This window comes from Cervus canadensis, chromosome X, assembly GCF_019320065.1.
Source record: "Cervus canadensis isolate Bull #8, Minnesota chromosome X, ASM1932006v1, whole genome shotgun sequence".
NCBI lineage: Eukaryota > Metazoa > Chordata > Mammalia > Artiodactyla > Cervidae > Cervus > Cervus canadensis.
Window position 1 is genome coordinate 12,016,994 of NC_057419.1, and position 17,244 is coordinate 12,034,237.

Consider the following 17,244-nt stretch of genomic DNA (forward strand, 5'->3'; position numbering starts at 1 on the left):
TGAGGGATAGATGATGCTGGAAAGCTTGCAGCTAAGTTGAGAGGTCTTGCCTCACCTGTAGTGTATGTATTATGTTACTTGGAAAAGAATAAAAATGATACACAGTATGCCTTCTGCAGAATTATAGATGTGTTAGTATGGGGACTTGCCCAGTGGTCCAGTGACTAAGACACCTTGTTCACAGTGCAGGGAGGCCAGGGTTAAATCTCCGTTCAGGAACTAGATAGATCCCACATGCCATAACTAAAGAGCCTGCATGCTATGACTAAGACCTGGCACCACTAAATAAATACTTTTTTGTTTGTTTGTTTTGAGAAATTTTAGTATGGTCCAAATGAGGATTTGTCAGCCGTGGTCATATTGGTATTTGAGCCAGATATTACCAGCTGTTTATGAAGGGAGCTTGTTCCATGTGTTGTAGGAGCTTTAGCAGCATCTCTGGCCTCACTCGATGCCAGTAACATTCTTCCCGGAGTCCTGAGGACTGGAAATGTTTCCAGACACGGCCCAGTGTCCATTGACGGTGGCTGGGGGAGGGGAGGGCGGGGGACACAATTAATGTCGTTGGAGAAAGCACAAATTTAAAGGATAACCATCTGGTGGGTTCTAGTGACTCGATGGACCTGAGTTTGAGCGAGCTCCGGGAGTTGGTGATGGTCAGGGGGGCCTGGCGTGCTGTGGTCTACGGGGTCACCGAGAGGCGGACACGACTGAGTGACTGAACTGAACTGACGTTTCTACTGAGGTGACTGTACCTAGAGCGTGTTATTCAGAGGGAAGTTGCTGAGAAGGAGAAAAAATGAATGTTGTGTATTAAGGCGTGTATATGGAATCTAGGGCTTCGTGGCTCAGATGGTAAAGCGTCTGCCTGCAACGCGGGAGACCCAGGTTCGATCCCTGGGTCGGGAAGATTTCCCCTGGAGAAGGGAAAGGCTACCCACTCCAGTATTCTGGCCTGGAAAAGTCCATTGGACTGGGCAAGTCCGTGGGGTTGCAAGGAGTCGGACACGGCTGAACGACTTTCACTTTTCGCTTTCACTGGTAAAATAACTAGCCAGTGGGAAGGTGCCCAGGAAGCCCAGCTCTCTTGCTTGTTCTGTGATGACCTAGACGGTTGGGGTGGGGTAAGGGGACGAGAAGGAGATTCAGGACGGAGGAGACATACATATACATAGGATTGAAAAGCATTTATCCTCCAATTAAAAGTAAATTAAAAAAAAATCTAATATGGACTGAATCATCCGAATATATAAAAAGCCCTGGCCGGTATTGATAGTGCAGGAAACAACAGCTTCATCATACAGAACCTGAACTCTTCAAGTACATAGCAAATGAAGTGGTTCGAATTCTCTGGCAGTGAGACCCCTCCCGCCGGAATGTGTCTTAGCTGGGTTGATTCCGGGCTCTCTTTTAAAAAAAAAAAAAAAAAAGAGGAGGACTCGGGAGGAAACTGCAGCTCCTGTGACATGCTCCATGGCTTCGGAAAACATATTTTAGATTTTTCGCATTTTTTTTTCATGATGGTACAACTTGAGTTTCTCCAGGGTGAACATGTTAATCATTATGGCAACTTCGGGGGGAGGGGGGAGGAAAAAAAACTTGCTTTGGATATATTTCTGTGCTCAGGTGCGTGTGGAACACAGATGAATTCCTCTGCCCCGCACCCTTTCTCCCCCACCCCCCACCCCAAGTCCTCCCAAAGCAATCCCTTCGCAAATTCTTGGTGCATTTCCCTGCAAGGCGTTTTCCCTTAGAATTTAGCAAGGAAGTCAACAGGAAAATGGTTCCTCCGATTTTCCTTTTTGATGTGGGTGAAACCTCATAAATAATTTAATACCCTCATTTCACAGCTGAGGAGTCTCTGGTCTGGAGAGAGTTTCTTTATAATTAATTAGGAGCAAAGTGAGGCTTGTAAGTCTGTTTCTGTCTCTCCCTTTTTTTAAAAAACTTCTTCTTTTCTTTTTGTTTTAATTAAATATATGTGCATAGTAGTTTGGTGGAAGGAAGACAGAATGGAACAGTGGAGTGGATTGTGCATGGGGCACCTTTTGTCAGCCGTTTGATAGAGTTATCCCTTGGACAAAAGGAGATCCAGCCAGTCCATTCTAAAAATCAATCCTGGGTGTTCATTGAAAGGACTGATGTTGAAGCTGAAACTCCAATACTTTGGCCACCTGATGCAAAGAGCTGACTCATTTGAAAAGACCCTGATGCTGGGAAAGATTGAGGGGAGGAGGAGAAGGGGACGACAGAGGATGAGATGGTTGGATGGCATCACAGACTCAATGGACTTGAGTTTGAGTAAACTCCGGGAGTTGGTGATGGGCAGGGAGGCCTGGCATGCTGCAGTCCATTGGGTCACAAAGAGTCCGACACGACTGAGCGGCTGAACTGAAACTGATAAGTTAAGGGTTCTGGGCACTGTCTGCGAAGAGGGTGGGCCCTTCCATGTAAGCTTAGACAACACGTTGAGGGGGAAGAAAAGAGCAAGACTGGAAGTTCATGAAGTGCCCATTAACCCCAATTCCTGATGGTCCAGATGTGTTCCTTCGAGGGGTAGGGGGATTCGGGATGGTTTGAGAGCAAGTCAGAAAACGGCTTGGCTCTGGTCCCCTGCTGAAGCTCCAATCCTTTGGCCACCCGATGCAAAGAGCTGACTCCTTGGAAAAGCCCCTGAGTCTGAGAAAGATGGAAGGCGGGAGGAGAAGGGGACGACAGAGGATGAGATGCTTGGATGGCATCATCGACTCGATGGACAGGAGCTTGCGCGAGCTCCGGGAGTTGGTGATGGACAGGGAAGCCTGGCGTGTTGCAGTCCACGGGGTCTGCAAAGAGCTGGACTCGACTGAGCCACTGAACGGAAGTGGTCCCCTGCTCTCCCGGCTCTGGGCGTTGGGCGGCCCTGGAGCCAGCATGCACCACCACTAACAGCTGTTCTTAGACTGGGTAGCCCCGAGACTGAGGTTGGTCCACGCTGGTCGGGCGGTGGGGGAGAGAGGGGTCTCTTCCCTGTGCTGGGTGGGGCACCCTTTTCTCCCCCACCAACCAGCCCTCCCGTACTCTGCTCTCAGCATCCTTGTTCCCGAGCACCCCCCCATACCCCGACATTTTGGGAAACTTCCATGCCCTCTGCTTGCGCCCATCCGTTGGCCTCCCATACTGCTCACGTGGCAGCCGCTTTACCTTCCTCTTCACCTGACTTCTTGCTGCAAGGGATGGCCGCCGCCTCCATGAAGTCTCCCTAGGTTTCTTCCATGCAGGGAGCAGGTGCAGAGAAGACGGCGTGTGTCCGTCCTTGTCATCCCGTCCGCCACAGGTCCCCCCCCCCCCGGTCCTCCGACTCAGCGGCCGTTATTTGCTAGTCTGCCCCTGATAACCTTGAGCGGCAGCTGTCTGATGTCATGGTTTTTCAACCCGCCTTGCTGCATTCTTCTTTCTCTGTCTCCCTGGCCAGATCCTCCTTCTCTGGGCTCAGTGGTGGCCTTTACTTTTATAGACATACCATCGAATCGATTCTTTATCAAATTCTTTCTCGTGATCGGTTATGAGAAAGATATTGTAATTCCCCGTGATATCACTTAACTTCAGTCGTGTCTGACTCTCTGCCACCCCATGGACTGTAGCCCACCAGGCTCCTCTGTCCATGGGATGCTCCAGGCAGGAACACTGGCCTGGGTGGCCATGCCCTCCTCCAGGGGGATCTTCCCAACCCAGGGACCAAACCCAGGTCTCTTGCATCTCCTGCGGGCAGATTCTTTACCACTGGTGCCACTTGGGAAGGCTTAGTGTGATAATCTTGAGATCATCTCAGCGGGGTGACCGTGCTGTCCAGGGGACACTGAACTCTGGGTCAGTTTGCTTGTCACAGCCTGCCTGGATGGCAGGATTCCTCTGGCGTCAAGTGGGTAGGGCCCCAAATACTGTTTAGTACCCTTTTTCGGGAAGCACAGCCCCACCCCCCACCCCAGAGAATGCATGCACGTGTGCTGAGTTGCTTCAGTTGTGTCCGACTCCTTGCGACCCCATGGACTGTAGCCTACCAGGCTCCTCTGTCCATGGCATCCTCCAGACAAGAATGCTGGAGTGGGTTGCCATGCCCTCCCCAAGGGCATCTTCCCGACCCAGGGATCGAACCTGCATCTGTTAACATCCTGTGCATTGGCAGGTGGCTTTACCACGAGCACCACCTGGACTGCGTAGAGTGGTCTGGTCCGAAGGCCAGCACTGCTGAGGATGAGAAATCCCACCCCAGGTGCATCCCAGCCAGGGCCACAGCTTCAGGGGTCACGGTTGAAGTAAAGTGAATTGAAGCAAAGTTGCTCAGTTGTCCGACTCTTTGCAACCCATGGACTGTAGCCCACCAGGCTCCTCCATCCATGGGATTTTCCAGGCAAGAATACTGGAGTGGGTTGCCATTCCCTTCTCCAGGGAAATCCTCCCTACCCAGGGATCGAACCCGGGTCTCTCCACATTGTAGGCAGACGCTTTGCCGTCTGAGCCACTAGGGAAGCCCAGTGGTTACACAGACCTAACTCTGGGGCTGTGACCTCTGCCACCCAGTCAGACGTGTGCGATCACCTAGTTAAGAACCCGCTCGGAGAGCAGGAGTTTCAATAAAAGTTCACACCTTCAAAAGCTTTTGCTCTCTCCTGCACTCTGATATCCCACGTTTTGCTTGAGCTCTGAACCTGGAAGGCATCCTTACTGCTTCTGCACCCCGCCCCCAGCACACAGGCGCTGACCCGTGCGTCCCCCGGGTCTCATCTCCAGGACACCGCGGACTCCATGCATCTTCTCTCCACCTGTGTATTCCCCGCCGGCTCTTTGCGAGCTGACCTGTGTTCCTCTGCTGGGCGAGAGCTTCTCTAAGCCTTTTGTCCTGAGAATGATGGGAGCCCTGAGGGTTTTTTTTTTTTTTCAAATGGGAGGATGGTCAGATTTTCTTTTCTCTTTGAGCCTGGTGCCAATGAAGAGAGATCAAAGAGGAGGAGTCGGACTCCTTTGCGAGGCGGGCAGAGTCCTCTGTGGCCCAGGATCCTCTGTCGCTCACTTCTGCAGCACCATCACCCGGCCCCTCCTCCACGTGTCTCCATCTCCCAGGTTGCCGTCGCCACTGGACATTTGTGCTCGTGGCCTGCTTTCGCGCGCGTCCAAGGGCTCCCTCCTCACGGTGCCCCGACTCAGCCCCCAGTGCAAGCTCAGCTCCGTGTCCGAAGGTCACTGCTCCCCAGTTCGAGTGTCCTCACTTCTCTTGCGTGGGCTTTTGTGCATTTTCTTACTCATTTGTTGTCACCGCTGTGTACTCACTGAGATCACCCCTCTTCTCACCGTCCGGATACTTATGTGTCCCACAACTGCAGACATCAAGTGTTCCCTGATCCCAACAAGAGCATCGCCGAGCGGCGTTTGCACTTTCCACACGGCTGGACGTGGACTTCTCCGTGAGAATGTGCCGTGTTGCATCGAATCGAGCGAGAAATAACCTGTGTTTCTCATTTAGTGTGTTTTCGGGTGCTTAGAGAACCGTGAGAGCTGGCGAGATGCTCTAGCTGGCTAGGCGACCGTTCTTTGAATCTCCTCCTTCTGGAGTATTGTGGAGTGTGCAGAGATGAGTGAGGTGTGTCTCGTGTGTTGGGGTGGTTGGAGTATCTAGTGAGGTGATCATTGCTAGTTTGAGAGCTTTGAACAGATTTCATGTGAACAGGCTCACTGTATGATTTGCACAGAGAAAAAAGACTGAATTTCACCGACGGTGGTTGTCCACTGTTAGTGTTTCAGCTTCCTAAGACCCCTCCTGCTTCAGAAGTCTGCCGAAGTCTTTGAACGGTCGAGAATGTAGTCGAGATGTTTTTGTTGACTTTTTTCTTTTGAACGGCCACAAGGGAGATCTGGTCATTTTTATTGAATTCACCAGGATCTATTTTCCGGATTCTATTGTAATATTTACTGCATTTAAAAAAAATGTTAAAAAATACTCAGTGTGATAAAGTACAGTTTGTTGTTGTTTAGTTGCTAAATCGTGTCCAACTCTTTTGAGACCCCAGGGGCTGTAACCCATCAGGCTCCTCTGTCTGTGGGGTTTCCCAAGCAAGAATACTGGAGTGGGTTTCATTGACTTTTTTTTTTTTATTTTTGGCCTCATTTTGGATGTTCTTTTGTTGACAGGTAACCGAAGACAGAAAACAGGCTTAAAAATAAACCCCAGAAGGAAAACGAGATTTGCCTACATTTGTCTCTGAGTAAGTAAAATTGTAAAATGGATTCATTTCTTATTCCATTATGAAGTATCCTGTCAACTGGTCCGTGTTTTTTAAAAAATTAACTGTTACTTATTGGCTGTATGTACCAGAAACAGTAATTTCTCAAGATGTTTTGTAATGATTTGGTAATCAAAACATGCTGTGTATCTATCTGTGTTGGCACTTCGTAACAAACTCCTGTTTCACGGAACGTTTGGGAAGTCAGAAATTTTAGGAAAGAGAGATGGAGATGGTTATTCTGTGCTTTTGCAAGAAACATCATTTCTTTCATGGTTTCACATTCCTGTGAACATTTCAGGTACTTATTTTCCCTCGGATGGCTGATTTATGAGAAACAGAAGTGGTTTTTTTTTTTGTTTGTTTTTTTTTTGATGCTTGTCTTGTACATGTTTGGAAAAGACAGACATCCACGGCCTAGTTTGTGGTCCAGGCAGAACTTTCCATAAACACCTTGCCGGGCAGCATCGTGAGGCCACGTGGCCTGTGCTGGGGGCACCTGGGGAGGCGTTTTCCTTCCGTCTGAGCCCCACGTGGACTCTCATGAGGGCACAGAGACTCAGACAGGGTTCCTAGGACGGGGACCTCTGGGGTCTGGAGCCATCATCTTGGCTGCTGAATTTCACCCAGCTTACAGCAAGGCCCGGGTCTCACCCAAATCAAGAACTTCCTTTTCAAGACCCCTTTGTATGAAAGTCTTCTGTTTCTGGGATGACCGTTCTTTGAATCTTACTTCTGGAGTACTACTTCTGGAGTGTGCGGAGATTAAGTGAGAGGTCTCTCGTGTTTTGGGGGATGGCGTTACAGGTCTTAGAAAGCCGTGGCATGGTGTCTGGGTCTCTGGTCTCTGGGTGTCCCATGGACGGTGCCGACGTCTCCTGCTGTGGGAATTCCCAGGAAGGATCTACTAACCTGCCTTGCAGCCGCTGAGGAAGGCTGGACCCTCATCTTGAAGGGGAGACGTGGGCTGGCTTTGGTGGCGCTTGGGATCTCAATGCACAGTGAAGATACACGTTCTAGATGGGGGACTCTGTGGGCAAAGGTGAGGAACAAGCAGTGAGAAAGATTTTTTTTTTCCTTTAAAGGGAAAAGTTGATAAGCCAGTCTGGTGGAATGCAGGGGAGTGATGGGGGGTTATTGTTGTTTAGTCGTTCAGTCGTGTCCAGCCCTTTGCGATCCCATGGGCCGCAGCACGCGAGGCTTCCCTAAGGAAGAGGCAAGGACCCTGACGTTAACCCTGCCTGCACAGTGCCCAAAGGGGTCTGATTCTCAGCATCAGAGCTATCTCCGTTTACCTAGACACACCTGGGGTCACATGCCCAGAGTAATTTGAAAGAATATCCTAGGTAACCTTTTGAACCAACCACCCTCGGCTCCCCTGGGGTGAAGAAAAAACAGTAAATCATGGCAAAATACTTATGTAACAACTTGTGTGCCAGACATGGCTGTAGCTTGTTAACAACTTAATCGCGTTGTTATTCACATAGCTGACAACTTGCCCTTTCAGAGTGTACGCTTGGGTGGTTTCTAGAATATTCAGAGTTCCGCAACCATCGCCACAACTGATTCTAAACCATTTCCTTGCTCCCCAAAGATTCCCATGGACCCATGAGAACTCACTCCTTGTTCAGGCCTCCCGCAGTACCCAGTCAACCACCCGTCGATGGTCAACATCTCTGGATTTGTTCATTCTGGATGTTTCGAGCAAATGAAATCACGGAGTGTGTGTGCGCTTCGTGGCAGGTGTACCGTTTTCAAGGTTCACCCGCGTTGTTGCATTCCTTTTGATTTCCAGACCCCATTCTGTTGGATGAAGAGCCCACGTTTGGTCTATCTGTTCATCACTGAGACACTGTTACTTTTGACGATTTCTATGTTGAAATGACATCAGACTCACAAGACGTGGCAAAAATAGCTTGTGCGTGCGTGCTCAGGTGCTTCAGTGGTGTCCGACGCTTTGCGACGCCGTGAACTGTAGCTAGCCCACCAGGCTCCTCTGTCCATGGGATTCTCACTGGAGGGAATTGCCCACGCCCTCCTCCAGGGAATCTTCCCGACCCAGGGACTGAAACCACAGTCTCTTACACCTCCTGCATTGGCAAGCAGGTTCTTTACGACTGGCGCCACCCGGGAAGCAAAAAAAATAGCAAATGGAGGTCTAGGGCACCCTCCCCCGCCTTCCCTGGTGGTAACATCTTTCGGTGAAGATACTATGTTATCAAAAGTAGGAACCTGACATCCGCAAGTTTTGCACAGATGCAGCCCTGGTCTATATTTTAGCAGTTTTGGTGTGTGTGCATGCGTGCATGTGGACAGTGTGTGAGCTATAATCATATGTGGAGCTTTAAGCAACCCCCTCCATAATCGGACCCAGAAACCGTTCCATCCACACAGGAAAACCCCTGCGTGCCCCCATGGCATGATCACCCTCTGTGGCTCCTGGCAGCCACTGACATCTCCGGCTCTGTAATTTTGTCCTTTCAAGAATGATCTTTCTGCCGTTAGGGTGGTATCATCTGCCTGTCTGAGGTTGTGGATATTTCTCCCCGCCATCTTGATTCCAGCTTGTGGCTATTTCTCCCTGCAATCTTGATTCCAGCTTGTGCTTCATCCAGCGTGGCATTTCACGTGATGTTGTTCAGTTGCTCGGTTGTGTCCGACTCTTTGAGACCCCACGGACTCCAGGCTTCCCTGTCCTTCACCATCTCCCAGACCTTGCTCAAACTCATGTCCATCGAGTCACTGATGCCATCCAACCATCTCATCCTCTGTTGTCCCCTTCTCCTCTTGCCTTCAGTCTTACCCAGCATCAGGGTCTTTTCTAAGGAATCAGTTCTTTGTGTTAGGTGGCCAAAGTGTTGGAGCTTCAGCTTCAGCATCAGTCTTTCCAGTGGATATTCAGGACTGATCTCCTTTAGGATGGACTGGTTGGATCTCCTTGCAGTCCAAGGGACTCTCAGGAGTCTTCTCCAACACCACAGTCCAAAAGCATTACTTCTTCAGTGCTCAGCTTTCTGTATGGTCCAACTCTCGCATCCATACATGACCACTGGAAAAACCATAGCCTTGACTAGATGGACCTTTGTTGACCAAGTAATGTCTCTGCTTTTTCATATGGTGTCTAGGTTGGTCATAACTTCGGCTGTATTCTGCATATAAGTTAAATAAGGAAGATGACAATATACAGCCTTGATGTACTCCTTTCCCAATTTGGAACTGGTCCGTTGGGGTGGGGTGTTTCCTAGTATAAGGGGAAGGGTGGCCCGTTCTCAGCAACTCTTTTCTGTTCGTAAAATCCTAAAAGGGCTCAAAGGACTGCATTTAGAATTAGCCATGACGCTGAGACAGGTGATTACCTGGAGCCTGGAGACATTCCTGGTAGAATTGTTGATGGTTAGAACCAGACACTGTAGCAGGGGCGAAACAGCGTGTTTTGTGAATCTCATCTGGACGGTCCGCCGTGTTAGCGACCAACCCGGTTGCAGGGGTTTTTTGTATGAAGGGGCTGTTCGGGCAGTGGCCCCGGTTGGAACGTGGGTATTGTTCGGCAGGCTTGGGGTGCCATGGGCTAGATGTAGGGTGTTACTCATTTGTCTTACCAGAAGCCATAAAGCATCCAGGTGCCCTGGCAACCGTAACTGGTTGATTTGAAGACATGAATTCCACTTGGATAATGGTGGAGCGCAGTTTCATTTCCTGAGGTCTCCCGCTGATGAAAAGTGTGTGATGAGGTCCTGTTTGACAGCGCGATTCAGCCCTTGCTTCCAACCTTCGCTTGAGATTTGTTCGGTGTTCTTTTCGTCCAGACAGCCTTTGCCTTCTTGAATCCCCAGAACACAGAGGTAGAGCCCCACAGACATGCTCTCTCTCCAGGTTTTCAAGGAAAAAACCGCTTTCTCTTGAGAAACCACTCCTTTCTTCTTGAAGCCACGAAAACACCTGCTGTCGGCAGGGGCATGCCCGCAACGGATGGATTGAGAATCCAGTGAGTCTTTTCTTGATAGAGCTTGATGCAAATGGACATTGTGCTCTGCTAATTTGCTTCCGTCGTGTCCAGCTGTGTGCGAACCTGTGGACTGTAGCCCGCCAGGCTCCTCTGTCCATGGGATTCTCCAGGCAAGAATACTGGAGTGGGTTGCCATGCCCTCCTCCAGGGGATCTTCCTGACCCAGGGATCGAACCCATGTTTCTTATGTCTCCTGCGTTGGCAGGCTGGTTCTTTACTGCTTAGAACCACCTGGGAAGGTACAAACGGACATTGAGTTCCGATTAATTAAAAATCAAGAGTAAGCTGTTGAAATTGGCTGTAGATTCTGGTTGTAAAATGGCCTGAAGGTGACGGCAGGTTTCTTTCGTTTGTGACATCTGTTACTACTTCTGACTCTTAACACCAAATCAGAGAGTGTTGTTTTTCTTAGCATTGCCTTTTGGTTTTCTTCGTGAACATGGGCGGTTCCTGAAGATCTCTTTCTTGGTTTAGGACCGGGGTTCTCTACTGGGGGCAGTCTTTTCCCCTGCCCCAGGGACACTTGGCAAAGTCTAGAGACATGTTTGGTTGTCATATGTGATTGACTTGATGGGAGCGGGGTGATCCCGGCATCTCAGGATATTGCCAAACACCCCACCATGGACAGGACAGCCTCTCCCACCTTCTCACACACCAAACAATTACCTGACTCCAAATGGGCTTCCCTGATAGCTGAGTTGGTAAACAATCCACCTGCAATGCAGGAGACCCCAGTTTGCTTCCTGGGTTGGGAAGATCCCCTGGAGAAGGGAGAGGTTACCCACTCCAGTATTCTTGGGCTTCCCTGGTGGCTCAGATAGTAAAGAATCCGCCCGCAATGCGGGGGGCCTGGGTTCGATCCTTGGGTTGGGAAGATCCCATGGGGAAGGAAAGGGCAAATGAATCTAGTATTCTAGCCTGGAGAATTCCATGGACTGTATAGTCCATGGGGTCGCAAAGAGTCGGACACGACTGAGCGACTTTTACTTTCATTTTCAAATGTTGGTAGGATGAGCTCGGCTGGTTTAGGATTTGCCCCCAGACTTGGCATATATTGAATATTGCCCTTCATCGTGTTTCACAGTAGGTTAGCGACTATTGGCATTGGCTCTGAAGCTCTGCGATAAGGAGTAATACACTTTGAGTCCTCCTGTGATGACTCTGCGGCTTCCCAGGTGGCTCAGTGATAAAGCATCTTCCTGCCAAGCAGGAGACATGGGATTGATCCCTGAGTCAGGGAAGATCCCTTGGAGAAGGACATGGCAACCCACCCCAGTATTCTTGCCTGGAGAATCCCCTGGACAGAGAGGAGCCTGGCAGGATATGGTCCATGGGGTCACAGAGTTGGACATGACTGAGCACGCAGGCATGCACGCACGCATGATGACTCCAATACTCAACATGACTGTACTTTTAGAAATGAATATACTTGGGTTTCTGTTCGTAAATTTTGTTTTTCGACACAGGAAGAAATACATTGTTGACAATGTGATCATACGGATAAATTCATAAGCCTCAGTTGGAATCATTGTCATGTATGGTCTATTAAAATGTTTGCATAATTTTCTTAATGGTCAATAGTAATTCTAAGTCTTATTACTTAGAATACTCGTGGGGAGTTCCCCGGTGGTCCCAAGTGGTTAGGACTTGGTCCTTTCACTTCCAAGGACGCAGGTTTGACTCCTGCTTGGGAAATAGATTCCACAATGTGTGCTGTGAGGCCACCAGGGGGAAAAAAAAATTGCGGAATCCTCTACATTCCTGCTTTTATGAGACACCCCTGTGCACAATTAGCAAATTTTTAACGGAATCCTAAGATGAAGTTACAGTCCAAAAAGCTATGACTGAAAGGTCATGCCTTCACTTAATGCCTATTTAAGTCAGATTTACAAAGCATTATGTTTTACAGTGATAAAATATGCATAACATATAATATGTCATGCTAACCATTTTTCCCCAGTGGGTGACAGTTTTATTTCCTGTCTTAACCATTTTTAGAATGCACAGTTCACTGTCATTGGGCTTCCCTGGTGGCTTAGCTGGTAAAGAATCTGCCTGCAATTCGGGAGACCTGGGTTCGATCCCTGGGTTGGGAAGATCCCCTGGAGAAGGGATAGGCTACCCACTCCAGTATTCTGGCTTGGGGAATTCCATGGACTGTATTGTCCGTGGGGTGGCAAAGAGTCGGACACGACTGAGCGACTTTCACTGTCCTGAAGTATGTTCACCTTCCTGTACATCCATCACCACTATCCACGTGTAGAACTTTTTCCACCTTTCCAAGCTAACATTACATACCCATTGAAACAACTCTCTATCCCCCTCCCCCAGCCCCTGGCACCCACGGTTCCACTTTGTATTAATATCTCCTCTGTTGGGACTTCTAAGCACCGCACACGTAAGCGGAATCACATGAGATTTGTCCTTTTTGAGCCTGTTTTAGTTCTCCCAGGGGAATGTCTTTGCAGTTTAATGATGGTGTAGCTTGTGTTTTCCTTCTTGTGGGTAAGCAATGTTCCATTGTGTGTGTGTGTGTGTGAGTATGGTGGTTTGTTAATCCCTTACCCCATGGATGGATAGTTGAGTGATTTATGGAGAAATCTTTTAAAGCTGGGTCCTGTGACTTGCCTCCTGGTCCTGTGGCTAAGACTCCACACTTCCAAGGCGGGGGTACAAAGGAAGGCCCAACACAGCCCAAGAAATAACACATCAATTTTGAAAAAAGAAAGAAAGCAGGGGGCTCCTTTTACATCTGGCCTGTGACCACTCTTTAGACCTAGAAAGTGATGGCAGGAGGCATGTGGGGTCCATGGGATGGTACTCACATGGAAAACTCCAGAATCTTCATACTCCTCCTCGAGTGTCTTAACGCAGTCTTCCGCTGATTTAGGAACTGTCTTCTGAGATGAGCCTCTGTTAGTTCTTTTTTTTTTTTTTGCCTCTGTTAGTTCTTGCCACCTGCCTCGTTCCATTCGACCTCCGCGGGAAAGAGCTGCAGAAGAAATGTTTGGATGCCTAGCAGAACTGTGCCCTGCGCTGGGCAGCATGTCCCCCATGCTGTTTTCTAGTGAGATGGTTTCCTCCTGAGCTGTCTGTAAAAAAATATATAATTTTACTTGTTCATTTATTGTTTAACTCTGCTGGGTCTTCCGTTGGGCTTCCCTGGTAGCTCAGCTGGTAAAGAATCCGCCTGGGACGTGGGAGACCAGGGTTCGATCCCCGGGTTGGGAAGATCGCCCCTGGAGAAGGAAACGGCCACCCACTCCAGTACCGATGCTGTGTGGGCTGGCTTTCTCGTGGCAGAGATCGGGGCCTCCTGTCTATAAATCTGCAGTGCACGGGCTTGTCACTGTGGTGGCTTCTCTTGGTGCAGAGCTCAGGCTCAAGAGTGTTGGGTCTTCAGTAGTTTCCGAGCACTGGCTGTCGGGGGCATGGGCTTCGGAACTTGGGGTGCACAGGCTTCCTAGTTCCCGTGGCATGTGGGATCTTTCCCGGACCAGGGATCAAACCCACGTCTCCCGTGTTGGCAGGCGGATTCTTCACCACTGAGCTGCCAGGGGCACCACCTCCTTAGGAGTTGCCCACAGCCCCGAAGAGGGAAGTGTGAATGTCCCCTACTGCCCCCTGACTCCGCTTTCCTGTTCCCACCTCATTTGCCTTCTCTGTGAAACTGTAAACTCCAGCGCTGTGTGTATACACTCGTGAGACACTTTGCAATCAACGTGATGAAGTCTTTATGTGAAAGGGTTCTTGATGATTGTGAAATGGGTCCGTAACTCCAACATCATCTACCAAAAAAAAAAATAAAATCAGTGCTCTATATTGGGATCTGATTCTGTCCTGACACGGCGATTGCAATACTAAAATCCTAAAGCAATTGCTGTTTGCTGACAGGGGTACACAGCGATGTCTTTCAACTTGGATACGCTTAGAACTTTACACAGAGCAGCTAAAATGAATTTCTTTTGACACTCGGTTGCCGAGTAGGAACCCAGAATGGATGTTGAGGTTTTCTGTTCATCTGTCACAGGTGAGCAGGGCATTTGGAGTGCTGCATGCTAGGATTGGAGCGGGATACTGGTTTGGCCAGGCGTGCCACACAGATATTTGATCTGAGTTTTGCTTTGGGGTGGAAATTGTAGGGTGCAGACTTGGAGTCTTGACAGAAGTGCATTGGAATAGTTGAAAATCTGCTTAAAAAATTTATATTCTCTCTGGCAAGTTACCTTGCTCAACAAAGTACTCTGGTGGAATCTTTTAAAACACACAGCTATCTCTTGTTTTTGTTTTGTTTTTTTTTTAAACTAAATAAGCTGCTGCAGATGGCTTTTATTTTATAAACCTGAAGTAAAGCTTCATGGGTAAGGCATATCCTCACGGCTGTGGGATTTTCTGGTTTATGTGACTGATTAATTTGAAGCATGATTCACGGTTTAACTTATAGTTTCTGTGTTAAATTAATGACATTACTGGGTTCACATTTTGTTTTTATTTTAGTGTTGCTGATTAATTTTAAGTGTGATTCACATTTTAGCCTACAGTTTCTTTGTTAAATTAATTACGTTATTGGGTACTTTATTCTTTGGTTTACAAACTTCTAATTGGAGGCATTGCGTGTCAGAGTGATAAATGGCTGGGTATTTCCTAACCTCTAAAATTTTTTCCATCCACTTTAAAGACATTTTTCTGTGTGGCCACATAGTGTTTGGTTTACAAAATATCAGTTCAGTTCAGTAGCTCAGTCGCTCAGTCCGACTCTTTGCGACTCCATGGACTGCAGCACACCAGGCCTCCCTGTCCATCACCAACTCTCCAGAGCTTGCTCAAACTCATGTCCATTGAGTCGGTGATGCCATCCAACCATCTCATTCTCTATCGTCCCCTTCTCCTTCTGCCTTCAGTCTTTCCCAGCATCAGGGTCTTTCCCATTGAGTCAGCTCTTCTCATCAGGTGGCCAAAGTATTGGAGTTTGAGCTTCAGCATCAGTCCTTCCAATGAATATTCAGGACTAATCTCCTTTAGGAGGGACTGGTTGGATCTCCTTGCAGTCCAAGGGACTCTCAAGAGTCTTCTCTAATGCCACAATTCAAAAGCATCAATTATTAAGTGCTCAGCTTTCTTTATAGTCCAACTCTCACATCCATACATGACTGTTGGAAAAACCATAGTTTTGACTAGACGGACCTTTGTTGGCAAGGTAATATTTCTGCTTTCCAATATGCTGTCTAGGATGGTCATAGCTTTTCTTTCAAGGAGCAAGCGTCATTTGATTTCATGGCTGCAGTCACCATCTGCAGTGATTTTGGAGCCCAAGAAAATAAAGTCTGCCACTGTTGTTTCCCCATCTATTTGCCATGAAGCAGTGGGACCGGATGCCGTGATCTTCATTTTTTGAATGTTGAGTTTTAAGCCAAAATATACATTCCTCTAAAACACAGAAGTTAACCTGCAGATACGTTTTCAACCAAGGCTTTTCACAGTGTTTACTTACATAGAATACTGTCACTTTGCGTTCTGGAGCTATTTGTCTTTGCCTAGCCTAGGATGTAGGTAGAATATTAATCTCGTGTGAAAGGGAGATAAGCAGGGAGCAGATGGATTTATGGCTCTCGAGACCTGTGAACTCTGCCGCGGCAGAGAGTTCTTGAATACGAATCAAGAAATTCCGGGCTGTGGCTAGCCAGGGCTGGCGTGACCTGATTTGCCACACAATACATCATCCTGCTGGGGATCCGTTTCTTGCAACGTGCCTCCTCGGGTTTGGTCGTGACTCTCTGATGCTGCTGCACTGGGCTCCCTTTGAGAGAATGAGACGGCTCCTTCACGGTAGGAGCCCTGGGCGTGGGTCGGGCCAGGCTTGCTCCACAACCCCACTGGGGGGAAATTCTGGGTCCCAGGGGCTGCAGCAAGTTCTCAGATGCGTTCAGTCACTGGAGGTTGAGGAGCGTCTGCACCCCAGGCTCTCTGTAGCCAGGTAGGGTGCCGAAGAAGCTTCCCAGGTGGCTCAGTGGTAAAGAACCCCCCTGCCAATACAGGAGACGGGGGTTTGATCCCTGGGTGGGGACCATTCCCCGGGAGAAGGAAATGGCAACCCACTCCAGGATTCTTGCCTGGAGAATCCCACAGACGGAGGAGCCTGGCGGGGCTACAGTCTAGGGGGTCGCAAAAGAGTCGGACACGACTGAGCAGCAAGAAGAGGGTACTCACGCAGCTATGCGGCCATCGCCACAGTTTAATTTTAGGAGTATTATCAGTGCCCCCACAAAGAAACCCCACCCCCCAGAGCCGTCACTCCCTACTTTTCCATTGCTCTCCTCAGCCTCCCCGCAGCTGCAGACCGGTTGTGTATCTCTGTGGATTTGCCTGTACTGGGCGTTTTCCGTAAATCATATGTTGCATGACTTCTCGTGAGTTTGTATCTCTGACTTTGCACATTGTTTTCAAGATTCACATATGTCGTAGGCTGTGTCCGTGGCTTCCTTCCTTTTTATAGCCGAATCGTTCTATTTCATGGTTCAGTTCACTTGCTCAGTCGTGTCTGACTCTTTCTGACCCCATGAACCGCAGCACGCCAGGCCTCCCTGTCCATCACCAACTCCCAGAGTCCACCCAAACCCATGTCCATTGAGTCGGTGATGCCATCCAACCATCTCCTCTTCTATCATCCCCTTCTCCTCCCGCCTTCAATCTTTCCCAGCATCAGGGTCTTTTCCAATGAGTCAGGTCTTCGCATCAGGTGACCAAAGTATTGGAGTTTCAGCTTCAGCATCAGTCCTTCCAATGAACAAGGTAGGAACAGACTATATCTTCTCCATCCATTCATCAGTTCATGGACGCGGGTTGTTTCTGCTGTTTGACAATGTCAGTCACGCTGCTGTGAACGTTCCCGTCCTGGATATGGTGTGGATGTTTGCTAAGTGAGATCGCTATGGCCCAGTGACCCGTTGGCTGCCAAATTGATAAGCGGTGGTCTTTAAAATG

At 48.8% G+C, this 17,244-nt stretch overlaps 1 protein-coding gene across 2 annotated transcripts in view; it reads left to right on the forward strand.

Moving 5' to 3' along the window:
- The window catches only part of TBL1X (transducin beta like 1 X-linked), a 238,419-nt gene that overhangs the window by 88,951 nt on the left and 132,224 nt on the right, over positions 1-17,244 (forward strand). For both annotated transcript variants that reach the window (XM_043459183.1, XM_043459184.1), the window contains exon 2: positions 6,166-6,239. The gene's annotated coding sequence lies outside the window, so the exon portion shown is untranslated. The remainder of the gene's footprint in view (positions 1-6,165; positions 6,240-17,244) is intronic.